This window comes from Myotis nattereri (assembly GCF_964212035.1).
Source record: "Myotis nattereri genome assembly, chromosome: 18".
In the NCBI taxonomy this organism is placed as follows: Eukaryota; Metazoa; Chordata; class Mammalia; order Chiroptera; family Vespertilionidae; genus Myotis; species Myotis nattereri.
In genome coordinates this window covers 41340192-41367331 of record NC_138093.1, presented here as the reverse complement: position 1 = coordinate 41367331, position 27140 = coordinate 41340192, and positions in this window count along the sequence as shown.

Here is a 27140-nt window from a genome sequence, read left to right as displayed (position 1 = left end):
CTCGCCCTCCCCTCTCCTCACGCCTCGGAATGAGTTGATTTGGATTTGGGGGGCCATTTCCCCCACAGAGTGGCACAAAAGACTTCCCTGGCCTGTGAGCTCAACATTCCAGAGAAGAAAGACCATCTCCCTCCCAGGAGCCCAGCCAAGGAGGGCGGAACCGGACAGGCTGGGCTCAGGCCACGCTGCACCTGAGCCAGTCAGGGGGCAGGGCCCGGGGCACCTGGGCAGCCTGCCTGGTCCCATGTCCACGGGCTGGGGCGGTCAGCAGAGAAGAGGGAGTCGCCCTGCAGAACCACGCAGACCAAGGCCGACCGGGGCCAGCTGACTAGAGGGTGAGCCAAGGGAAGGAAGTGGCCGATGGGGGCGTGTGCTACACCCACTCCGTCTGGGAAATGACCCCTCGGGAGCGGCGGGAATGTTCGCGTCTCTCAAGAAGTGCAATCTGACCATTGTGAACGGCACATTGTTCCGCGTCCCCAGAGGCACCAACGCGCGCATGTGATCCCTGTAGTGCGATGATCGCGAACACACCGCGCAGGACCTAACTGGAGGCGGCCAGCTTCTGAGCAGGGCCTTCACCTCGGGTCTGTCTGACGGTGGCTTCCAGGGTGGCCCTGGCGCCTCACCTGAATCGAGGGAGAGCCAATGACACTCCTCCCAGGGCTGATGCGCAGCAGATGCTGGGCCAGGTGGGACACCGCTCTGCCTGGACTGGACACCACAGAGACGGCACCCGCGTGGTGGGAAGAGGCCCCAGCAAACACCGGGGTTTCTCTTAATGGCCTCACTGTCCCGCAGGGAGGAGCGTGACAGCTGAGAGCCCGGGACCTGCGGCCTCAGACAAAGCGCCCTTCCTCTTGTCAGGGAGCGAGGACTGCAGCCGCGCTGGTATCTGCCGGGCTCACCCGCAGCCTCTGTGGGCGCTCATTACTCCACGGGCCGTGCAGAGAGGAGAGGCGCAGCCACCCAGGCCCACGCCGGGAGCGTGTCATTGCTCTCGTCTCGTAGCCGCTGACTCCGGGCAGACGGCACGGAGGTCAGAACAGGACGAAGGGACCTCGCACCCCGGACACACAGGTCTCAAGGCTGCGTCACGCCGGTAAGCAAGCCCCGAGGAAGCTTGGGGGGCATGCAGGTGCTGCCTCACAAGCAGGAAAGTGGGTGCCCAACGGCATGTCACTCACCCGCGTCCTTTCCGAGGCGCGGTCTTGAATGCAGAGAACGGAGCTGAGCTCAGCAGAGAGGCTTGCGGCAAAATGCACCTGACCTTGGCCTGTCTTATCTGGGCAGCTGCTGGCAGAGGGTGAGCCCACGGGGTATGTGCCAGCGTCTCACCGGTCACATTTCTCAGAAAAGAAAAATGCGATGAGATGCCCAGATGTGTGGGACGCGCAATCCCGCTTCCACGTGGACCCCAAAGGGTGTTTGCGCTCAGGTGAGTCCAGCCCAGAGGCCAGCGTGATGCCTGGAGGGTCATTCTCACACCCATCAAACACACCCAGGGTTTCATGTGATGAGTGTGTCCTCTTCGGGGACCACAAGGAGGCGCTAGGAGGCGGGGAGGTGGAACCAAGACACAGGACGCTTCCGACTCCCTGTCCAATGTGCAGGTGGCTCCAAGGCGGGCCTGAGCCAGGACGCAGCTGTCACAGGTGTGCGGGAGCACATTCCATCCTCGGGGAACGGAACCGGTGTGTGAGAATGCTTTGCACCAGGGGTGGGGAACCTTTATCTGCCCAGGGCCATTTGGATATTTATAGCATCGTTTGTGGGCCATACAAAATTACCATCAACTGAAACATTAGCCTGATGCATTTGGCAAACATTTAATTAACTCGCCCCTCAGGCCTTGGCAGGGCCAGACCCAATGATTTCATGGGCCTTATATGGCCCACAGGCCGGACGGTTCCCCAGCTCTGCTTTACAAGGAAAGTAGAATAACAGAGATTGTGCATTCTTTTTCTCAAACAAGGACAGACCCCCCCCCACACACCCCGTCCTGGGAGAGCTGGAGCCAGAGGGGTCATGACTTTGGGCTTGTGACCTGGCATGTTTTCCAGAGGAGATGGCGGGGGGGGGGGGGTGCACTTGACTGACAGAGACAGCAGGAGGGATGTCCAGGGGCTTCTGTGAGGACAGAGTTTGGGGAGAAAACATAATATGCAGAGGGGCTTTCAGGAAACGTCCTGTTGGATGCACTGCATAAACCCTGAGCTTAACCCGCTCAGGAAACTCTTCACTATAAATTGATGTAATTCTTCAAACCTCTGGCACTGGGGTGGTGCCTCCAGGTCACTGACAGCAGAGTCCGGATCACGGGGCCCTGTTCACAGGACACGCCTCAGGATGGAGTCACGCCCTTGCATCCAGAAGGTGGAGAATGCTTTCGCTTTGTAAAAAGCTTCATTTCTGGACGCACACTGCCACAGGCTCCAGCTCACGAGACTTGCCAAGGATTGAAGCTGATTTCTAAGCAAATATAAATAGAACTAGAGACCCAGTGTGTGAAATCTCGCGTGGTAGCCCGCCACTGCTCAAAGACCTGCCCACCCGCCTTGCTGTGATTGGAGCCTGTGGGCTGTGGGGGGAAGGACTGAGAGGTTCCTCTCCCTGGCCAGCCCCAACCCATACACAAATTCGTGCACCGGGCCTCTAGTATATATACTCAAAGAAATAGACCCAAGTGTTAAATGGAAATAAAAATTCCAGATGATTAAAGGCTGGATTGGAGAATGTCTTGGTCCACAGCAACCATGGGCTGTTTGATATTTTATTCCAGAATTAACCCTGCCCATCAAGTCAGGACAGACGAGCTGCCTTGGGCCAGGATGCACCCACTCGGGAGAGAGGGAACCGGCCAGGACTAGTTTGTTCTTGCAGACGCCAGTCAGATGGACCACCTCCTCCCAGAGTCACATGAGCTTGAGCGAATGGCCTTCTCTCTCCTGCCTCAGTTTCCTCCTGTGTCAGAGTCGTTTGAATTGAGTGAACTATAAAGTTCCTCTGGTTATGTAATAATTAAAGCTAAAACTGACAGCACGAGTTTACTCGCAAAAACTAGAGCAGCCCGTCCGGCAGCCATGGAGGGCGGAGGGCTGATGCCGGGCACAGGGAGGCTCCGAGCTCCTCGGCCACCCAGCGAGGTGACACGGAGCCAGGCTGCAGTGGGAGGTTAAGAAAAGGATTAGAAGGGGGGGTGGCAGGGGGGTGGGCATGCACTGCCCTAAGCAGGAAAGCTCCAAGCCAGGGCACAGCCCCACTGCACCAAACCAGAAAGATGCTTCAAGATCGCTTGGATCGATGACCTGCTGTGCGATATTGAGACATTATTCATGATTGATAATGGGCCGCAGGCACCTCACTGGAGCCATTGACACTCTCTTGTGCTGTGGAAGTGGGTCAGCGCAGGCCAGCAGACAGGCCACCTGTGTCCTGTTGGTCCAGGCATAACACAGGTGTCGTCAGCTGTCTCCCTGAACATGTGCGGGCCACTGCAGCCCGTGGGGGAGGTGGGGGTGTGGGGAGGGCACGGGATTGCAGAGTGCAGTCTGAGCCCACCACAGACTTCCCCCCGCTGCGATGCAGGGCAGAGGCCACACCAATTTGACGATGTGTCTGCATTTGGTCAACAGCAAAAACTCCGTTGGCCTGTCTCCAAGGAGCAGGTAAGAGGGAGCCAAAGCCAAGCCTGGTCACACCTGCACGTCAGGAGTTGGGAGTTCTCTCAGCGGAGGCCTGTGGCGCAGGGAGGAGGAGACAGTGGGCAGCCCCGTGGACCGTGCCCTCCCGCGACCTTGCTGAGTGAATGCTTCTGTCCGGGTGCGGGAGCCGTTCCAGCTTCACTCCCTGGTCACCTGGACTGGCCCTGGCCACCATGTACCATTTCGTGTTGGTTCCCAGAGCGCCCCTTTGAACATGTTACTCATTCCACAACTATTTATTGAGTGTCTACTATGTGCTGACACTGGGAATTCAGCGGAAAAAAGAAAACCATGGCTTTGTCTTTATGGAACTTGCAGCCCGGAGAGTGGCACGGAGCACAGATAACCGCAGGCAGGCAGCGCAGCGTTAGTGGGGAATGGACGCCAGGAGGAAAAGGGCCGGTCGGTGCTGGTGCAACAGGAGATGGCAATGAGGCAACGTTTGGTTTTGTGTGTGCTTTTTTCACTTATTTTTGTTATTGCTGACAGTATTGCAAATGTCCTCCATCCCTCCCCCCTTTTACCCCCCTCCCTCTGTTCCTGCCCCACCCCAGGCCTTAACCACACTTTATCCATGGGCAGTGCATAGATGCAGATAAATTCTTTGGTTAATCTCTCCCCACCCACCCACCACCCTCCCTTCTGAGATCTGTCAGTCTGTTCCCTGCTTCCATGTCTCTGGTCCTATTTTGTTCATCAGTTTATTTTGCTATCAGATTCCACATCTGAGTGAGATCATGTGACACTTGCCTTTCTCTGACTTTTTTCACTCAGCATCATAATCTCCAGGTCCATCCATGCTGTCTCTAAGGGTAAGAGATCCTTCTTTTTCACAGCTGCATGGTATTCCCTGGTGTAGACATAACAGTTTTTAGTCCACTTGTCTGCTGATGGGCGCTTAGGCTGTCTCCAGAGCTTATCTGTTGTGGATAAAGGGGTGATGGAGAACTCCATAAGGCGCGAGGGGCCTCGGGGATGAATGGGTATAGCCATTCAGAAACGAGGGATGTCCGGCTCCGAGGTGAGGGACGAGCTTGCGGGAAGCCATGAAAGCCAGCGGAGAGAGGCTGTCTGGACAGAGGGTGCAGGGGAGGCTGAGAGGCCGGCGGGGCCTGCTGGTGAGACTTTGCCCGCCGGCTGGAGCTGTGGGTTTCCTCCATTCGGAGCGTGTTAGCAGTGGATGCAGGGATCTTAAGACGCTGGAGGGAAGCGGGGAGAGGCTGCAAGGAGCTCAGTCAGGACGATGCTGTTGATGGGGTGACTGGACTGAGGTGGCAGGGCACAGAGGCAGGAGGGTTGATAAACTGAAGACAGATTTAAACAAGAAATTGACGGGACCCTTGGCTCCTCTTTCTCCACTGAACTCAAGGAGCTGCTGGGCCTCCCTGAGCTGGACGTGCCGATGGTCAGACGGGCGTTGCCCCAATGAGGACCACCGCCAGGCAGCCAGCTCTGCCTTGTTGCACAGACGGGGCCTTAAGGACCACGTCCCTCGCTCTGCGGGCTCAGTGTCACATCGGTGCACACTGGACCCATCATTTTTTTTAATCGCTTGCACATTTTTAATGTGTCAGAAAAAAACCCACGAGCGATCACTGGCGATCTGACCCATCTTTTCATCCCACTCAGCTCTGTGGGAGCCGTTTCTCTCCCCAGAGCAGCTGAGGGAGGGAACCGGCCATGAATGTGCAGACCTGGGGTGGAGGGGGTGGCAGAGAGCAGGAGCTTTAGACCAGGGACTGTGAGGTTTGGACTCTAATTAATGTGTGGATGGCTCTTCCCAACAGGGGGAGCTGGCGAGAGTGCAGCGCCATGTCCATCCCAGAATGCTCTCTCTGGGTTTCCCCACGTCATCTATTAATTACCTAATTACATCGTCTAATTATGGGATTCTTCTTGTATTTACACTGATTATGTAATTGGGCATAATTGCGCTAATTGGGTTAATGATACAGGATAACAGACTACAAATTGCTTTAAAGGGACCCTGGGAAGGCTGGCCGGTCAAAAGCCCTGTGGCGGTAGGTCGGGATCTGTCTCGTGGCAGCTCAGCGCGTCCCTCCCCTTCATCCTCACCCTGACTTCTCTGGCACGTGCTAGAGAACAAAGAGGGAATCAGCCAAACTGTTTCCAAGACCAGGACAGATCTAGAAGCAGGCAGTTTGTAGGGGATCCCCAGGCCCCTGTGGTGGACAGAAGACTGAGCCCCACAAAGACCTCTGTGCTCTACTGCTCAGAACCTGTGACTCTGGTACCTTACATGCAAAGGGACTCTGCAGCCATGATTGGGTGAGGACCTTGAGATGTGGAGATTGTCCCGAAGTATCCAGGTGGCCCGATCTCATCACGTGTCCTTAGCAGTGGAGGCCCTTCCTGCCTGGACTAGAGATGTAACAGCGGGAGGCAGGAGAGTCAGATAAAAGATGGCAGCAGAGAAAGAATTAACACCCCTGTTCTGAGAGGTTGGGGGACCATGCATTGGACCAGAAAGAGGCCTCCAGGAGCTAAGGGCAAGCTCAGCTGACAGCCAGCAAGAACATGGTGACCTCAGTCCTACAACCTGTAGAACTGACTTCTGTTCTGAGTGAGCAGGACTCGGTGACCTCAGTCCTACAACCTGTAGAACTGACTTCTGCCCTGAGTGAGCAGGAAGTGGTTTCTGACCTGGGCCGGACAGAAAGCAGCAGGCTGAGCCTTGGTCTTAGCCTGATGACGCTGTGTTAGATTTCTGACCTGCAGACTGTAACACAGTACATTTGTGTTGTTTGAGCCACTACATGTATAATACTTTGTTACCACAGCAACAGAAAGTGAACATACTTCTTCATACCCTGCTGCTCCTTCCTGTCAGCCCCGGTCGTCTCCTCTGTGTCACTCACTGCCCTTCACCGTATTGTCTCATCTGCTCTCTCTCTTATCAAATCCTGTTTTCAAGGGAAGGCTTGAGAGCAATTCTTGTCCCCTAATAGGAGCCTACATCTGTGTTACCTGTGACATTTGCATTTTCAGTTTTAGTTCTAATTGTGCAGTAAAATATTTTGTCCATGAAATTAGAGTGAGAGTATGACCTTGGAGTCAGAGCTGCGTCCTTGCTCTGTGGCTGTGGCGGTGGGGACATCATAACCTGGTCGTCAGTCTCCTTACAGGAGAGCAGAGGTGACCATCTATTGCCTGGGTTGCTATAAATAGATCCGGGGCTTATGTGTGCTCAGTGCCTGGAACAACGTCTGACTCATGTCAGCCGGTGTTCAATGGGTTTCCACCCTCGGGAGAGAACGGAGCACCTGTGGCCACCTGGAGATTCATGAGAGCCGGGACTTCCTAATGTCTGAGAAACCACAGGGTCTATAAGACTAATGAGATGCTAGCTGGCTTAGCTCATCTCACCTGGGAACCACCAGTGTAAGCCAGTGGTTCTCAACCTTGGCTGCACATTAGAATCACCTGGGAATCTTTTTAAAATCCTGATTTCTGGGCCTCATCCTCCGGAAATTCTGTTTCTTTGTTACTAATGTTGTGGCCCCACCCCATAACAAAGAAACAGAATTTCCGGAGGATAGGGCCCAGAAATCAGGATTTTAAAAAGATTCCCAGGTGATTCTAATGTGCAGCCAAAGCTGAGAACCACTGCACTAAAGGGTTCTCTTTATACGGGGCTGTCAGGCTGAGTCTCAGCGCAATCTATTCCCTACAGCTTATCCAATCAGATGTCTCCGTTTGTCCAGGTTACGGTGAGGGCATCCTTAGAGGTCAGACCCACCTTGGTTAGACTCCGTCTCAGTGACTCCCCAGCTGTGTGGCCTGGGAGAGAGGCCTCATATGTAAACATGGGTGACGGCATCTTATGGGCCCAGAGGGATTCTGGACCTCAGATGTCCTGCAAACATTGCATTTAACCATTAAGTCTTGTCCAGGGCAACTGGCCTTCCTGCTGTAATTTGAGGGACATCAGAATACTGGCTTGTGTTTGACGCCTTATCTGAAATTCCGATTGGAGTCAGATTGGCCGTGTTAAAATGCACAGCCTTCCAGAGCCACTGCACCCCGCACATGTCAGTCATCGCCACCCGGTGTGAGTGAGGGGACGGGCAGCATTTCTGATGTGCTGTAACCCCAGGTCCGAAAGTGAGCGGTCACAACACCAAGGCCGATGTGTCTGCGAGGGTTATTGTGGGGCACACGGGAAGTAAGTCTGTGCAAACCTGAGGCGAGCTGTCCGATTTCAACTCCCCGCCTATGCGGCGCCTCCCGTGGGCCAGGACAGGATGAAGCGTGACTGAGCCCAGTCGGCACTCTTTGAGTTCTTTTAGGAAATGAACCTAAGAAAAACGAGATTAAACTATTAAGACACAGAATGAGAAATAAGCCATGTACTCATGTCCATCACTGGATGGCCCCATGTTTTATAATTACCAAGTTCAAGTTCATTTTCTCTGACCCACCGGACCGGTTGCTTCTCGAGGCCAAAGCCGGTGGCCTGTTTACCCCCCAGGACATAATACATTGCTTGACACACAGTGCTCAGTAAGTACTCATCCACTAAACAAATTAATAAATAAATGAACAAAAGGCCAAATAGAGTTTCTTGCTGAGATTGAGCTGGCGTCTGCATACTCAGCCCCAGGGCCGTGGGCCTCTTCCCTAGACTCCAGCACGGGCCCCCTTCCAGGTGGCCACCCTGCCCACCTGGCCGGTGCCTGGCTCACCACCCGGCCCAGCGGCCCTCTGGGCAGCATTCCTGGGCTGCTTCCTGGCTCAGGGCTCAGGCTGGTGAGATCACATTCCAGCAGCTTCATTCGCTGGGCTGCTACCTCGGCTCTGCACAGTGTCGCCCACAGGTATTGATCTCCCAGTCCAGGCTGAGAGAACGATTTCACTTTCAACTGACTAATTGTGCAGGGAAAGGGCTTTAAAGCAAGGCGGGGAAATCCATTAAATTCTCTAAGGCAGCGGCGAGGTCACCCTGCTCAGCAACGCAGCCATACAGATGTGCAGAGAAGCCAGATGTTGGCGCAGACAGCCTCGACTGTTAACAAGATCTCCATCTCCCTGAGGAGGTCTTGTTTTGCAAATGACTTTCTAGGTTTTAGGGGTTTGGGGTGGGGGGAGGGAGAGAATCTGGATCCATCTGAGGCAAACACTTCCTATAATTTTTTTCAATCATTTATTTGGCTCTTGTCACAGAGCTGAGCCCGTGGACACAGCCATGTCCGCTGCAGAGATGTGCGCACCACCCAGGTGCACATGGCAGCTTCAAGGGGAAGCAATCGTCTGGGCCGCAGCTGCCCAGACTGTGTTCCTGGGGCCCAGGGTTCCGAGTTGCTGCCTAGACGGCCTCTGAGGGTGCAGGGAGTGGGGCACAGGCTGGCGGCTCCTGGCCTCCCATCCACCCCCACCACCCCGAGGGCTGTGTTATGTATGAATTACAAGATTGCGTTTGGAAAGAAAGATTTCCTCTGCTTACGAATAGTTTAGGCTGTGGGTGCAGGCAGTGCTGCATCGTGGGTACACAGGCCGCGTCCACAGGCAGTGCTGCATCGTGGGTACACAGGCCGCGTCCACAGGCAGTGCTGCATCGTGGGTACACAGGCCTCGTCTGCAGGCAGTGCTGCATCGTGGGTACACAGGCCGCGTCTGCAGGCAGTGCTGCATCGTGGGTACACAGGCCGTGTCTGCAGGCAGTGCTGCATCGTGGGTACACAGGCCGTGTCCGTGAGCAGCTGGGTGGCCAGGACGAGCCCCATCTCCCCTGCCATCACTTCCTCTCCGGTCTCATCAGTTCATCCTTTGTAACTGAATTGTTTCATCGACATGTAACCCCTTAAAACAGGCAGGAAAGGAGAGGGAAGAAAGAGCATTTTCTTTGACCCCATACAGGGTGGGGCAAATGCTGGTTTAAGTTCTTTGTATGGAAAAGACAGTAATAAGCCCTAATACAAGACTAAACTGCTCTGCATACTGACAACTGTGAACCTACCTCTGCCCACCCTGCTGTCTCTACCTCTTGCTCCTCTTCTCTTCTCTCCTGACAACATCTCAAGCCTCCACATCCTCACCCCATGAGCCCTTGAACCCACGCCCCCAGCTACCTTGTCAAGGTCACTGGCCCTGAGCTCCACGCCCCGGGTCACGCCCCATCGCCCAGGGTACCTGTCAGCAGCAATGACTGGGCTTGGCATAGACCTGGTTGTAAGAAAAGTGTCTTCCCTTGGGGTCCAGGATGCCACGCTTCCTCTTCTCACCCCCCGACTGCCCAGCCTCCTTCCTTGCTCCTGGTTCTGCCCCTGAGTCCGGCCTTTGCAAACCTCCAAGCCTCACTTCCAAGTTCCCTTTCCCTCTTCTCATCCAGGCTTATGGGTTTTCCATGCTGACTCCTGCCAATTTCTGCCTCCAGCGTCCAAGCTCTCCTCCGCCGCTGGACATGGGAGTGGCCACTGCACCTGCCTGCCCAGAATGGAGCTCCTGCCGCCTCCCTCCTCCCAGACACTCTGTCCCGTTCCCCATCCACCTGGCAGCGAAGGGCTGGGCCAGGACGCGGGAGAGGCCTCTCTGGCTTCCTGCTCTCTCTCCCTCTTAGGCCACACTTAGTCCATCAGTAACTCCCATTGGTTTGACCTTCAAATCTTCCCAGAGCCATCTCCTTCCCATCTTCCCCTGTTGCCAAGGGGCCCAAACTGCCCTTTCCCTCCTGTGGCTCTTGCAGCAGCTTCCACCGGTCTCTCCTCTGCCTTGGTACCTCTGTCTCCCGTGGTTCACTCCGCGAAAAGCTCCCCGTGGTCACAGCACACAGAGGACAGCCTGCAAAGTCTCTATTGCAGCCGACACAGCCCTCCGGCCAAGCTCCGGGTCACCTCACCCTCTGAGAGGCCCGGTGACCACGCCCTGCATCCACCGGCCACACGCTCACCCACAGAGAAGGCCAGCCTCCCCAGCAGGCAAGCGCCTCATCAGATGACCCAACAAAGCATCGCTATGTCCCCTCTGGGCCTCCCAGGATGGGGAGGACTTGCCACAGCCACAACCGTGACCTCATGGCATCAGTCTCCCCAGGAATACAAGGCGCATTCAATAAATGCCGAGCGCATGGCACTGTGCGCCTAGCAGGGGCTCGACAAGTTCCATGGAAGGTGTGAGAACAACACTCAGCATGAGGGAAGCTCCAGGGTGACCCCCGATCTTGTGCCCTAAATGAAGGGTTAGAGCTGCACACCCAGGACAGACCTCCAGGGGTGTGGTCTGGACCCGGGACGGACCTCCAGGGCCTGATCTGGGTCCGAGGTCCTCTCCGCTTTCCCGGGCCAGACCCGTCAGTGCGCTCCAGCCTCTGGCACTAGTGAGGGAAGGAGTGTGTGTCCTCGTGCGCTGTGAAGGCTGGCAGCCTCGACCCTGAGCCAGGAGAGGGGGAAGGACATTCTTCTCACTCAGGTGCCCTGCACAGGCTGCTGCTGTTTTTCCCTTTCAATGGTTAGTGTGGTGTTTTGCTGTTTTAACGGCTGCCTGAAATGATATGGCTGTGATTATCAACTAGAAGCCCGTTGCACGAAGATTCGCACAGTAGGCCTTCCCTCCTCTAGCTGCCGGCATCAGCTTTCCTCTGTCACCCGGGACCCAGGCCTTTGGTCCGGCCACAGCAAGGCTTGATTTTCTGCTCTTTAGGGTTCAGTGGTCACAGCGGAGAAGCCAAGCCTCTTCAGTCTTTAGTCTTCACTCCGCGTCTGCATATGCAAATTAACCACCATCTTTGTTGGCTCTGATTGGCTGGTGGGCATAGTGGAGTGACACCAATTTGCAGGTTTCTCTTTTATTAGTGTAGATTATGCCAAAAAAAGTCTTAGGGCCCTAACTGGTGTGGCTCAGTGGCTAGAGCATTGCCTTTGGACTGAAAGGTTCCAGGTTCGATTCCGGTCAGGGGCATGTACCTTGGCTGCGGGCACATCCCCAGTAGGAGGTGTGCAGGAGGCAGCTGATCCATGTTTCTCTCTCATCAATGTTTCTAACTCTCTATCCCTCTCCCTTCCTCTCTGTAAAAAATCAATAAAATATATTTTTTTAAAAAAGTCTTAGGTATTTTGAGGGACAGACAGATAATAACACAAGGTCTGTGAGTCTCCTGGGGTCTGTGGTGCTGACACCTGCCAGATACACCTGCGGCCACACATTGAATCCTGTGGCCACCCTGCAACCTTATAAGACAGGTGGGCATTGGTTTGGTAGCACATGGGGAACCTACGCATTTCAGGTGAAAAGTGGTCCCTTGCAACTCCCGTCGTGTAACGTGGAAGCGCAGCCATTTCTTCAGCGGCGTGGGGGGGCCAACCACCTCCATCTCCTGGAGCAGCAGGTGATCTGTACTGTGAGGAGGCGACCACTGAACCCTAAAGAGCAGAAAGCAAGCCCTCAGAAGCCACAGAGAGGTTGGGGAGACTGTGGGCACCTCCTTGAAAAGTGTTCTGTTGCTTTCCTTGAGCAGAAACCTGGAGGTCCACCTGCTGACCCCTGTTCTCATAATGAGGATTCTCATGGGCTAATGTGGGAGCCACGTGATGGCCAACAAAAAATACGCCACGTGATTTAGCTCTTCAGCAAAAGGCCTTGTTTTGCTGGGTGCTTTATTGGGAGATTTATGGGGGCTTTTATTTCTGTTTTTATAGTTTCGTAATCCAGCTAATTGCTGTTAACTGGTAGAGGGGGTGTGGGGGTGAACAGGAAGCAAAGGAAGAATTAAATACAGGGGGCAGAGTCGGCCATGAGTGAAGCATCGGGACTTTTGCAGAATTGCCGCCGTGTTTTCCACAGCTACTCAGCCTGTGTGCTCGCCGCACTCTGCAGTGGGGGCTGATTGAGCGGCTGGTCAGGAAAGCCATGATAATTTCCGGAGCACTCTGCCTCTCAGGGCTGACCCTCAGGAGGGCGGGCAGAGAACCCGGCTGTGGGGCCCTGCTGACGGACAGAGTAAGCCTGGGCACGGAGGGCCCATGTCCATGGCGAGGGTCAGGCTGACATCCACGGTCAGGGTCAGGCACGGAGACCCATCATCCACAGCGAGGAACAGGCATGGAGAGCTGATGGGGAGAGTCAGGCACGGAGGGTGGTGGGGAGGGTCAGGCATGGAGGGTGGTGGGAGGGACAGGCACGGAGGGTGGTGGGGAGGGTCAGCCCATTTTTAAAGAGCAGCAAGTATGCCTTAGCAGGTTTGGCTCAGTGGATAGAGCATCGGCCTGTGGTCCAAAGGGTCCTGGGTTCCATTCCTGTTAAGGGCACGTACCTTGGTTGCAGGCTCCTCTCCAGGGCCAGGTCCTGGGCAGGGTTCGTGCAGGAGGCAACCAATCGAAGTGTTTCTCTCACATCAGTGTTTCTCTGTCTTTCCCTCCCCCTCGCTCCCTAAAAATCAATGGAAAAATATCCTCGGGGGAGGATTCACAACAACAAAAAGAACAGTGAGTGCTTGAGGAGGATCCTGCTTCCATGTGTGGAAAGGCTCGGCCACAGAGAGAAACCGTCTGAGACTTCGCGGCCCCATTGCCCGCCCTGCCACTTCCGGCACTGGTGGGCTGTCAGCCCTGCGACTCCGTCCCCAGCCTGGGCCTGCCTGCCGGGCGCGGCCCTGCAGAGGGTCCATGTTCTCCCCGTCCTGAGAGGCCCGGAGCGGACATGGTGATGCTTTGTTGGGTCATCTGATGAGGAGCTTGCCTGCTGGGGGAGGCCGCCCTTCTCTGTGGGTGAGTGCGTGGCCGGTGGACGAGGAACGGCTGGACCCTGACCCACTGGGACACTCCCGGCCACGCTGTCGGCGCCCCCGCAGGTCCCACACCTGGGTCATCTCCTGGCGGCTCTGACAGCTCCGCCTCATGAGAAAGAGCCACCGGGGCCACCATGCAGGAGACTCACTGGGAACCACAGAGCCAGGCTCAGGGAGGCGCTCCTGCACGGATCCGCACCCGCCCAGCGCCCCACTGGGCACCCTTTCCTCCTCGTCTGGAAGGGAAGGGCCTCGGCGCTTAGCTCCAGGTCCCTGCAGACAGCGCCGTCTCCCCGCACAGGGAGCCCACGGAACAGGCCATCGCTCCGCTGGTGGCAGGGCTGGGCTGGATGCAGACTGCAGGCTCGTAGAGTTGTGTTCTAATTTATGTCTGTATTTCTTTTAAAAAAGAGAAGGGGAGAGGGACTCCTCCCAGCCTGAACCCATGGCGCTCCTCGCCCCCGCCCGCCCTCGGAGTGTGTGCCACCGTCTTCGCAGCCACAGAGCCAGCGCGTATCGATCCAGATGTGGAAATTGGTATTGACTGATGCCACGCTCTGTGCGCTCCGGCTTTTAAAGGCACAGCGTATCGGTGATTTCACTCTGCATGTGACGTAGCCCCGGAGACTCTCACGGGAGCTCACTAAATAATACAAATTAAAAATCAGGGTTTGGCTCTCGCTCCCCCACTTAAACCAAATGGGAGCCCAAAGAGCTTTTGAACAGATGGAGATAAAAACGCGCATGCGACGCCCCGCCAAGGGGAGAAGGGACGGTCGGCGGGCACGCTGGTGTCCTGCCCAACGTGAGTGTCTCCCCGTGGCCGGCGCAGCAAAATCCTTGGAGACCTGGAAGCTGAATGGGTGTGTGGTCAGCCAGACAGAGTCTGAAGCCCTAACCCCACCCCCAGGGCGGTGGCGCAAGCAGCACGTTCATTTCTTGCAGCAGCTCAGGAGTCTGGAGGCTCCCGCAGCCCGCTCCCTCCTGGGCTCTCGGGGGACCCAGACTGGGGAGAGCTTGGCCCCTGGTGTTCATGGGACTGAGGTCCCAGCTCTGAGAAGCTGCTCAGGGCCTCTTTCTCCACCTTCAGAGCGAGGGGCAGCCTCTCTCCCACCCACTCGGGTGCATTCCTCGGCCATTTTTAAGGCTCATGGGTTCCATTGGGGTGACCGGAAGAACCCCAGGTAACCTCCTTCTGCCATCATCCTTCCCTGGGCCAGGCCCGCCAGGCCCCCTGTGAGGTACCATGGCCCAGGCTGGGGAGTGAGGGCGCGGCCACGCACGGGAGCTACTGCTCTGCCTGACGCAGAGGCCCTGGCTCTGTGACCCTCCATGTCTGTGTCAGGAATAAAAGGAAAAAGCCAGCATTTGAGGTTCAATACAGACAGCAGTGCCCCCTGCATGGGGAGTGAGCACCTCCACAGCGAGGCGCCCTCCCTCGTGCCGGGATCTCTCAGCCTGTCCCCTGAGGCCAGCGACTGAAGAGCAGGCACTATGTCAGCTCAGAGTACGCTGCCAGACTCAATGCACACGGAGCACAGCCCAGGCTAGGTTTTCCAGAAACTCACCGTTTAAGGAGAGACAGGCGTGGAGCAGGCAGTTCCAACACAAGGTGGACCCGCCCTGCAGACCCCAGTGAGCCAGGGTGGCACCGTCCATCATGTGGAGGGCACACCTCTGGCCCAGCATCTCCCCCGAGGCAGACACATCCCGACCTGCAGCGCTGATTGCTCGATGATGCTGATGATGATGATGATGATGATGATGATTGGGAATGAGACCTCTGCTGCTCACCTCACGGCAGCCCATGGGAGCGTGGCCCTGGTGTCAAGAGCCCTGATTCTAGTCCTACTCATGGCCAAGGACGGCCCCCACAGGACACTGTGCACCAGAGGGATGAGTCACTTTGCCCGCACTGGTTTGGGTGTTCCTGAAAACCCCCCTATGCTCCCGAGGACCATATGCTGTCATCTTTGCTCCACTAGAGCCCAACCCAGGGCAAGCCTGTCTGCCTCTCCTGCCACTCATCGTCTGTGCAGCCCATGGTGGGGTAGCACCCTGGCTGAGGGTCCCCGTCAGCCCAGATGCTGATCCAGACCCCCATTAGCTGGGCTGGTGCAGAGACCAGCGTAAGCAGCCCTTTAGATGGGAGGGAAGGGGGGCATCATGAATATTTAATCAGATCAAAGTAAATATTAATGAAACAATTGTGTCTTTAAATGGTTCAATGACTTTCTGTGCTCCAGTCCAGCGGTCGCCAACCTTTCAGAACTCACGGACCACCAGTCCGTGGACCACCGGTTGGCAACCGCTGCTTTAGAACCACCTGGATGCTCTTTCTGGGCGGGGAGACGGGTCTGCCTGTTCACCCAGGACCTCGGCAATCCCGACACCGTGTTTCTGAAGAGGCACAAAGAGAAACACGAGGGCCGCGGCCCTGAATGGCAGCCCCTCGGAGCTGTTAGAAAGCTCCATCTGCCCGTTTTCCAAGGCCCCTATCTGCGGGAAGAAGTCATGAAAACAACCTGGGCTCTCCAGGGGGCAGAGGCAGGACAAACAAAAGCCTTTCCTCCAGTCACAGCTGCAACACAGTCTGCACTAGCAGCTCATGGATTCCATTGGGGTGACCAGAATAACCCAAGGTAACCTCCTTACGCATCCCAGGGTCATGCCTTCCCAGGGTCACGCCTTCTCAGGGTCACACCTTCCCAGGGCCATGCCTTCCCACGGTGCTCCTTCACAGGGTGCTCCTTCCCAGGGTCACGCCTTCCCAGGGCCACGCCTTCCCAGGGCCACACCTTCCCAGGGCCACGCCTTCCCAGGGCCATGCCTTCCCAGGGTCATGCCTTCCCACGGTGCTCCTTCACAGGGTGCTCCTTCCCAGGGCCACGCCTTCCCAGGGCCACGCCTTCCCAGGGCCATGCCTTTCCAGGGCCACGCCTTCCCAGGGCCATGCCTTCCCAGGGCCATGCCTTTCCAGGGCCACGCCTTCCCAGGGCCACGCCTTCCCAGGGCCATGCCTTCCCAGGGCCACGCCTTCCCAGGGCCATGCCTTCCCAGGGCCACGCCTTCCCAGGGCCATGCCTTCCCAGGGTGCTCCTTCCCAGGGTCACTCCTTCCCAGGGTGCTCCTTCCCAGGGCCACGCCTTCCCAGGGTGTTCCTTCCCAGATTGCACCTTCCTGGGGCGCAGGTGAGGAGGCAGAACCCCAGCAAAGATGCTGCCTGGCATTGCCAACGACTTCACGCCTGAAAGAGAAGCCGAGATGCCTCCCCACACTTCAGATTTTTCATCCCAGTTAATTGTTCTTCCTAAATTGAATGATCTATTTTTAGAACTAAAAGAGGCGCAGTGTGGAGAGACAGGAACTGACAGAGCCCAAGGCCAGGAGGGAGTGAGCGGAAATGCGGGAAGATGGGGTGCCGGCTGCACCCAACACCCTCCTAACAAACACGGGTCCAGGGCGGGCCCCTGTGCTCCTCTGAGCAGGTGCAGAGGCTTCCGGGCGGGAGGTTCGCTACAGAATGAGGAACATGGGGCGCAAAAATGTTACATTCCGGTCTCAGAGCCACTGGACTTGACCCACTGTGGGGGCCACGTCCACATCACCGAATGAGAGGACGAGGAATGGTTGCTGTGTTTTAGATGCTCACTCATGGATAATGCCACGGCCTCAGGCCTGAAACGGGCGTGTCTGGGTGCGGCTGCAGCTGGCGGCAGCTTCACTCCTCGTGGGCCACACAAGCACAGGGCGGGAGCAGCGTCCACCTGAGCCGGGCTCCTGAGCTACAGTCAACGTGCATCTGAAAGGCCACGCAGCACACACTGTGCCCAACGAGCCAGCAGTGTGGGCACAGGCACCTCCCGTGGATGCGCTGCGTGACCCCGCGAGTCCCTCTGGTGCCCTCCGAGGCCATGCGCTCTGCGGCGCCTGCTCTCCCGCCTCCGCCGCTGTTCTCCAGGCGCGTCCATTGCTGTGATGTTTTAAAAGAGTCTTTGATGCTTTTGAATGTTTAGTGAAACTACCGAGCAGATCACAGCATTTTCTTCAAAACACACAAACATCTTGGCCTGTGAGAGAGAGACAGCCAGCTGATGTGAGAACGCCCAGGGAACGCAGGCCTTCCAACGCCCCGGACTGTGCCCCTCCGTCAGTCCTGAGTGACCGGCTGAGGAAAGGGAGTGGCTGCAGGTGCGCCCCGGAGCCACAGGGGCACCACGGCCACCAGCACAACCTGTCCCCGGGGACCTTACAGACGTCCCCTGGAGCCGTACATGCCCAGCCCTGGGGAACCGCCATGCCCTTCGACATCTCTGTGGACAGCGAGCCCTTGGGCAGCGTCTCCTTCAAGCTGTTTGCAGACAAAATTCCAAAGACAGCAGGACACTAGCACTCTCAGCCCTAAGGAAAAAGGATCTGGTTCCAGAGGTTCCTGGCACAGAATATTCCAGATTGATGTGCAGATGGCGACCTCACACCCCTGAGGGCACAGGTGGCAAGTCCGTCTATGGTAGCGGTTCTCAACCTGTGGGCCGCGACCCCTTTGGCAGTCGAAGGACCCTTTCACAGGGGTCGCCAAAGACCATCCTGCATATCAGATATTTACATTAGGATTCATAACAGTAGCAACATTACAGTTATGAAGTAGCAACGAAAATAATTTTAGGGTTGGGTCACAACATGGGGAACAGTATTTAAAGGGCCAGAAGGTTGAGAACCACTGGCTATGGGGAGATTTGATGGGAATTTCATCCTGAAGCACATGGGTCCTGGCATCTGTCCATGGAGAGGGCTGGACCCCACACAGGGCTCCCAACTTTCCTCTGCACCCCAAGTCGCAGAGGTGGGTGCCAAGTGGGTGTCTTCGCCAGGTGAGCGACGGCATGGAGGTGGCAGTCCCGGAGCCGGCCAGGAAGGGCAAGGCCACAGCAGACCGCCATTGCTCACTGCGGACGCGGGTACATTGGACTGGCGTTTGATCTTAGCAGAGCGACCCCCGCACCCCCTCCGCTTGGCGTGCCCTGTCACCTCGTGCTCTTGCCACAGCTCCTCGGGTCCGTGCTGTCCTCACCCCTTCCTGGTTCAGCTGGATTTCAGAGCTCATGTCTGACCATGAAATGAAAGCTCAACAACAACAGCCTGTCCCTCCCCCTGCGGGAGTCTCCGCGTCCAGTGGACAGCGAGGCCACATTGCTGTGGTCCCAGCACCTGTTTTCCTCCGCTCTCTGGGAGTCCAACCCCAGGGGGCAGAGAATGCAGCTTGGGCACACAGCCTGTCAGCCAACAGAGCAGCCGCTTGGCCAGGTCGCACCACGGAAGGTCATGGAAGGTCATGGCCTCCTCCTCACATGCGTGATGCTCAGGCTGATCCCGTTTGACCCTGGACAGTTTCTACCAAATCCCAACGCCGGGGAACTCGAGTCCCACAACGTGGAGACAGAAAGCGCAGGCTTCGCAGCCAGCAGGCCTGGCCTGTGCCCCCTGGAAGGATGGGTGACCTGGCTGGTGGCTGGCCTCCATGGGAGGGTGCACTCGCTAGGAAACGGGAATGACAGAGTGCATGGCAGGAGGGCCGCTGCGAGGGTGACGTGTGTGGCTGATGTGAAAACACTTACGCACAACAGAAAGTGTTATAGTGTTGTTGCTAGCACTGGTGTTATTTCATCTACATATTCAAAATCCCTGGCAATGATGTGGTAGGAGATTGGATTCTAGAAGATTCAGGAGAGAGAGATGGACAGTCAGGGAGGGTCTGCCCCATCCACAGGTGTTGCAGGAGCTCAAACGCCATCAAGTCCTGCCGGAACCTCCCTGAGCCCTTCATTTCCAGAAGGACCTGGGAGTGTGGTTATGAAGACCAGGCATCTGAACTTGAGAGGGGATGTTTTTCCTAGGCGCCCTTTGAAAGCTACTCCGAGTCTGTTCTTTCCTAGGAGAAAGGGGTGGGAGCACTTCTGTGACTTGGACGGAGCGCGGTGGTGTGGGGTGATTGTCTCCTGTTGCCACTGGAGTCAGAGATGGAGTCTGAAGGCTGCGTGACCGTGGGTCAGTTACCTAGGGCAGCTGTCGCCAACCTCTCGGACCTCACTTTCTCTCACCCCTACATCCAATTAGATCCCAGTTCTTTTTATTCTCTATTTTATTTTATTTTATTTTATTTTATTTTATTTTATTTTTAGAAAGGGAGAGGAAGAAAGAGAATGATTGATGCGAGAAATCTCAGTCGACTGCCTCCTGCACACCTCCTCCTGGGGAAAGAGCCTGCAACTGGCATGTGCCCTGACTGGAAATAGAGCCATGGCCTCTCAGTGCACGGAGGATGCTCAACCACGGAGCACACCAGCCGGGGCTAGGTTCCAGCTCTTGCCCCTTTGCGTCCACACTCCCTCTCAGCCCTGGCTTCTCTCCACCCCACCTTCTCTCCATCCCATGCCACCACCTGCGCACAAGCTCTGGCCCCTGCCTGGGGGGCTGTTACAGGCACCTCAGCAAGGCTGGGACCCTGACGTGGCTCTAGCCCAGCTTCCTCGTCATTTCTCCTTTGGTGCGTGTTACCATCACCAGGTAAGCCCCCCACATTTGCACTTGATTTTTATTCTCATGCTACGTTCAAACACAGCTCCTCCTCAAATAATAGTGTTCTTTAATATCAGCTTTTATCATCTGCTCCCCTGAAAGTCATCATTCAAGGAAATAAACACCATCATCATAGCATTTCTCTTAAATGCTTATAAAAACCCTGGCCCTTCACCAGGGGAGTTGCTGTCTGTGGAAATAAAACTGCATGTAGGTCAGTTTTTTCTTCTTAGAATGACCATTTTCTACACACACACACGCACACACACACACACATGCACACACATACACACACTCACAAACTCACGGTGAGCAGACCTGGCAGTCCATTCCTGCATGAAGGCGGCAGCTGAAGTCTGGCCTTGGGGATGTGCTGTGCTTGGGATGAACCGCAGACACCAGTCGGGGTCCTGTTGCTTTGTTCACCTGCTGCGTTTGGGTGCCCTTCAAGGGCATATCTGTGCATCATTCCATAATGACGATAAATCCATAATCAATAAATGAAGGAATAGCTATCAATGCATCCTCGTCAAACGCTCTCTGAGTCTGTGTCAGGGTGTCACCTAAACATCCCAGTCACAGTGCGCTCCTTTCCTCCAGGAGACGGGTCTACGGAAAGCAGTTCGGGTGGAGCCACAGTCCAATGACCTGGGCACTGCGTGGGCCGGAAGTCGCTGGAGCAGGGGATCTGAGCTGGAGGATGCGAAGACCCAAGCTGTTGCTGCCTCTTCGGAAGCGCAGAGAGGGATGAGAGAAGGAGGGAGGGAGGACGAGGTCTGGTCATTAGGCCGCGTGCTGGATGAGACAGCTGGGACAGACACGGTCGTGAGATGCCGGGGGACCCCTGTGCCTGTTTCTGTCTCTGGGAGGAGAGAAGTGGGGTAGACAACAGGCCATGTGTCTCCGGGAAGTTGCACCGAGAGCTCGTTTTTCAACAAGAGGAAAGGGTGCCCCTTTATCACGCTGCTGTCGAATGTTTCGATACATTTTTAGGATGAACTCTATTTTTCACTCATTCTACTTCTTGCATAATTGCATTGGCCATATCTTGGACCAGTAAGCAGTTTAGGCTGCATCTTGAACATGAGTCCAGGTCCTTCTGTGTGTGTGTGTGTGTGTGTGTGTGTGTGTGTGTGTGTGTATCTGTGCACGCGCGCGAATGATACAGGAATAAGTGTAATGTCATTCCCATCTACATTCACAAGACCAGGGGTGGGCGAAGAAGGTTACTAATGATAGCAGTGAACAATAAAGTAATTAATAAATAAGTAGCAATACAAGAATGGGCTCTGTGCTTCATGCACTCCCCGCTGCGAGCCCACGGTGGCCGCCCTGGACACGGGCGGCTCTCGCTGGCTGTACGCTTTTGTTCCACCCGCGGAATGCCGGCCCAGGACTAGCGTACTCCTTACGGAAGGCCTGCCTTGCTCTTCTGTCATCTGTTTCCTGTTTCTTTGTGTTTTAACTAGGATGCTTTCTGGGGCTGCTTCACTCTTTCAGCACCGGCATTTTTACTTTCCCTTTTCCGTGAAAATCAAAGCTAAGTGAACCTCTTTCCTGGTTTGTTACTCGTTTGAATGCAGCAGAATTTTGGCATAATATAGTGATATTTAGATATTTGAAAAGAACAGATTGTAACGTAAGAAAATAATCTTTTAAATGAAGTAAATGTGAGGAACTTGTATTTAATTCTGCAGTAACACTGCAGAGAGGGAACTAGTTTCTGGGAATAAGACAGGCGTCTCCCACTTACTTGCCAACTTTCCTGAAACCCACTTTGCCCACGGACCTGCTTTCCCCGCCACTTTCAAAAGTGGGGACCCTGTGCATCAAGGAGCTGTCCGCCGTGGCGACCTTTGGGGGAGCAGATGACGAGGCGGGGGACAGCGGGAGGCCGGGGGCAGGTGGCTGCGAGGGGCCGGGCCATGGCCTCCACCAGCACGTGTTGGAGGTAAGTACTTCCTTTTTGAGCAGCCGTTGTAAAAAGAGGTGCGTGTGTCAGAGGCCAAACACTGCAGCAGACGGGAGGGTCGCCGGGAGCAGGTATGTCCCCTGGCACGTTCCCGCGTCGCCTCCTGGGTTGAGCTGTGACGTGCGGCTTATTTCCAGGTGGAATTACACACGGCAGGCTCCTATATCAAGGAGCGACAGCGCTCACTGGGGACGTGGTGACGGCGGGTCTTATCTGAGGCCTCCGGCACATCGCTAAAAGGCTGAGGTTCCGCGGGTTTAATGGGGCTCGGGAAAGGCCAAGCTCCTCCCTTATCTCAGCATTCGCTTCTCCAGACCATCCTACAGCACAGGCTGGCGTCTCGCTTGCCGCCGGGCCCCACCGCCCTGCCCCTCCTGGGGGCTGCTCCCTGGCCTCCCACGCGGCCGCGGGATCCCTGCTGGACCCGCTCCTGTGCGGAGGCGTGGAGGTGCCTGCGTCCTGGCTGATGTCCTTCACGCACCCTGGTCCAGTCGGCCAAGCTCTGACTTCCACGCGGCTACATGCCACCGGCTCAGCCGCCAGGGCCGAGAAAGGCCCCTTCCCGCTGTCTAGACCCCGCTCCCAGGGCACGGCTCGGCTGTGGGAGCGCGGCCGTGCTGCACACCTCAGGCTGAACACAGTCTCTGTGGGTGTAACAGGGCGTCCCCCAAAATGCAGAGACACTAACGACTGGGAGCCCAATTTTGAAAATGGAATGTATTTTAATAAACACCACCTTTGTAATCATTCAACATGTGTGTGTGTGCATTTTGGGGGGACACCCTATACAGTATGTATTAGGCACGTATTAATATAATTCATTATGTAGTATATGTTTATATTATGTAGATATGTTATGTAATATAAATTCTATTATACTTTATTATAAGTTTGCATATATATTATAGACATTTCTGAAGACATATGAAAAGGCAAGTTCATTGTTTTTGCGAGGCTCTCTCCCCTCCCCTCCCTCAATGACCATACGAGCTGCTTCTCCCTGTGGGTCTGTATCTCTGATGCGCCCACAGCCTGCCCAGGCCCCGGAGCCAGCTGCTAGCGTTTTCTTTAGCCACTTGCTCTCTCGGTTCTAATGCGTCACTAGAATCTACACATTTTATCTCTGGAATGTCTCAAACAGGATGATTGAAGACACACATGTGTTATGTGATCCCCTGACTAAGAGTCCTTGAGTGTAGACTAGGACAAGGTAAGGTAGATCTCCATGGTCTCCCCCACTCTGTTTCTCCTCACTGCCATGGCCACGTGCTCCAGACCTGGCTTCGGCCAAGAACCACGGGCCTCATCAGTAGCCGTGGCGTATTCTTCAGAGCCTCTGGGGGTTGGACACACGGTTGCCCTGGCCGAGCACATGCTGGTGAAATGCGGGTCTTTCCAGGCCCCGATGCCACGCCTGCATGGAGGCTCTGTGCATCTGTCCTCCTCTCCAACAGGCACTCCTGCTCCTCAGTCCCGGGGGCCAGCTCCCCCCACTGTTAGTGCGTCCCCGCTGCTTCACGCGATGAGATGCTGTGGGGTTGGGAGCTCCTTGAAGTCGAGGACTTTTCTGTTGATGTTTGCGATGCCATACTCAGTTCCTGATTGAACACAAGGAGAACTGACTAAGTGGATGCCAGGAAGTGCCCGGATCCCATCGGGGAGGGATAGGGTGAGGTGCCCTGCAGCATGCCGAAGTGCACTCCCAATGAAATAGCGCCGAGCACCCCTTCGAAGCTCAGACATGAGGTCTCGTCCCCAGGAGCAGATGGACACGTCAGGAGATAACTAGTCTTCTCGGTCCCCAGCAAGGAGCCAGGTCCTTCCACTTTATTAAAAGGTGGAGCCTCAGGAATGACTACGGGAAGACCTAGAGGTAGTGTAAGGGGCTCCCCAAGTAAAACCATCAAGGTGGGGATCACTGGCACACACACATATTTAGGCCACAATGAATGAACATGGACTGGAGCAGCGGCCGCCAACCGGTGGTCCACGGACCACTGGAGGTCCGTGAGGTCCGAAAGCTCGGCGACCGCTGTTCTAAAGGGTGCTGCTGCGTGGGAAACGCTCGCTGGAGCGTCCTTCATGGAGACGTGGCCACGTTTGGGAACGGGGAGCCCCTCCGACTGGTTCTCCCGCATGGCTCTGCCTTCCAGGTCGTCTCGGCTGGAGGAGGTGGGTGCTCCCGGGATCCTGTCGGTGAGGCGAGGCCAGTGTCACTGTCCCACAGTGTCCAGGGTGGCCCTCCATGCCAAGAGTTACCCAGGCGCCATGGTGCTGGCGGCCAGCAGCCCTCCTGCGTGAGGTCAGTCAGCCTAACCCGACTGGAGTTCCCTGTCGCTGTACAGAAATCCCAAGAGATTTTTCATGGTCTCAGTGATGGCGAACCTATGACAAGCGTGTCAGAGGTGACACCCGAACTCATTTTTTTGGTTGATTTTTCTTTGTTAAATGGCATTTAAACATATAAAATAAATATCAAAAATATAAGTCTTTGTTTTACTATGGTTGCAAAGATCAAAAAATTTCTATATGTGACACAGCACCAGAGTTAAGTTAGGGTTTTTCAAAATGCTGACACGCCGAGCTCAAAAGGTTCGCCATCACTGGTCTAGATGCATGTTTTCCAAACTGGAATTTATTAAATCAGTTTAGTGGTTTGTGGCCAGCATTTTTAAATATTTTGTTTAAAAAAAGTATATTTTTTTATTTCAGAGAGGAAGGGCGAGGGAGGGAGAGATAGAAGCATCAATGAGGAGAGAGAACCATTGATCGGCTGCCTCCTGTACACCCCACACTGGGGATTGAGCCGGCAACCCAGGTATGTGCCCTGACCGGAAACCAAACCATGACCTCCTGGTTCATAGGTCAACGCTCAACCACTGAGCCACACCAGCAGGGCTGGCCAGCATTTCTTTTAAATGGAATGAGATGAAAAAGAAGAGAATGGAATGCAAAAGAAGAGAATATATCAGAGTATTTAGTAAGGATAAGTATCATTTCATGAAACCTTAATTTCATTGCATATATGAACTTCATTATTGTCATATATTTAAAAGAGGAGGTAAAAAATGTATCTTTTGTTGTTGCTGTTAATCCTAACCCAAGGATATTTTTCCATTGATATTTAGAGAGAGTAGAAGGGAGAGGGAGAGACAGAGAGAGAGAAACATCAATTAGTTGCCTCCCGCACGTGCGTGGAACAGGGCCTGAAATGGAGCCTGCAACGAAGGTACATGCCCTTGACTGGAATCAAACCTGGGGCCCTTCCATCCACAGGCCAACACTCTATCCACTGAGTCAAACCAGCTAGGGCAAAATGTATCTTCTTAATACATCTTTTTATTATTAATTATATCACATATTTATAAACGTACACAAACCATAAGTATGCGACTTCATGAATTATTATATTCATAATGTGATTATGCAGTACATTGTGTCACCATCACCCAGGACAAGACGTAGAACTTGGGGCTCAGAGCTCCCGGGGGACCCTTTACTTCCTGACCCTTCCTCCCCACTGAAGTTAACTACCCTAACTTTTATGGTAATTACATCCTTATAATTTTTAAGTATGTCTCCCTGCCTGGTTGGGCTGAGTTCTGCCCAGTTTGAACATGATGTCAATGACATTCTATCGCATCTGACCTCTTTGGTTCAGCTTTACCTTTGGGAGATTCTCCGATGTCGTTGTGGGTAGCATCAGTGCGTTCATTTTTATGACCATACGGTATTCCAGGGCATGAATATTCCACTTTATTTACCTTTCTACTGTTCGGATGTTTGGACTGTTTCCAGTATGGCGCTGTTATAAATGGTGCAGGTGTGAGCATCCCTCTACACCTGCTGGTGCCCAGATGCAGGTGCTGTGTGGAATATACACTTAGAGTGAGGCTGACAGGTTTCAGGCGGGAGCACATTCAGCTTCAGTAAATGACGGTGCGTGTACTCCACAGGAGAGGGTGAGAGTCCCGACAGCTCCCGCCCACTGCCTCGGCACTGCCTGCATTTTCAGTGTCAGACGCTCTGGAAGTTGTATCCTATTGCAGTTTTAATTTCCTGTTCCACGATGATTGATGAGAAGGGATATGTTTTCCTGTGATTCCTAACCATGAGGACATCCTATGTGGTGACATGCCTGTTTAAGTCTCGAGCATTTTTGTATTGGATTGTCTGTTCCTTTTTATTAATTTGTAGGAATATTTAAAGTTACTTTCTCATCCAAGCCCCGGTAGGTTCTGTGTGCTTCAAACACCTGCTCCCGCCGAGCAGCTGGCCTTGGCGAGCTCTTACCTGCCTTGATGCTCGAAGGTCCTCAAACTCTTCCTTGAGGGTTACTGCCACGTAACCTGCTTAAAGTATCGTCCCGGCCCTAATCCAGGAAGGTGTCCTCCTGCCTTATCTTCTAGAAATTTCATTTTTCTCTCACACGAGGCACACAGTCCACCTGGGATGATTGCAGTGTGAAGGGGACGTGAACTTTCGTGGTTTTCCCCTGGGAATGAATGGCTGTGTGTCGCTCAAGCACTGAGGATGGGCTTCTCACCAGGCCCTGGGCGCCACCTCTGGCCGGAGTGGAGATTGCACACGAGCGCCATCCCATCCTGGCCAGGGCGCTCCTGTTTTGTGGGTTGTCCTTGCAGCAATGCCAGAGTGTTAGACCAGTGACTGCACGTCTTGGTGGGAGGCGGAGCGAATGCTGCCTCCTCTGCTTCAGGACCACCTTGTCTCCGTGGTGCCCTGTGCATTCCCTAGATATGGAGTCCGCTTGTGAAGTTCCTCAGAAGATCTTGCTGCGTGGTGCTGACTGCAGATCAATATAATCCATATAGAAACCATTGACATCTTTAAGCATTAGGTCTTCAGCCTAAAAGCACAGCATCTGTCCCTACTACCATCTTTCTAAGTGAGTGATGATTAACGTTTTCTGCAGAGAGAGCTTTTGCACATTTTGTTAGATTTACTCATCAGTTTTTTATATTTTTCAATGGTATTGAAAATGGTAACTTTAGGAAAAATTTTTAGTTTCTATCTATTGTTAATTACAGGAATTCTTTTTGATTTCTGTTTATTGAGCCTGTATCCACCAAATTCACCTACCAATACCAATATACTTTGTGAATCCTTTGAGAATTTCTAAATATACATA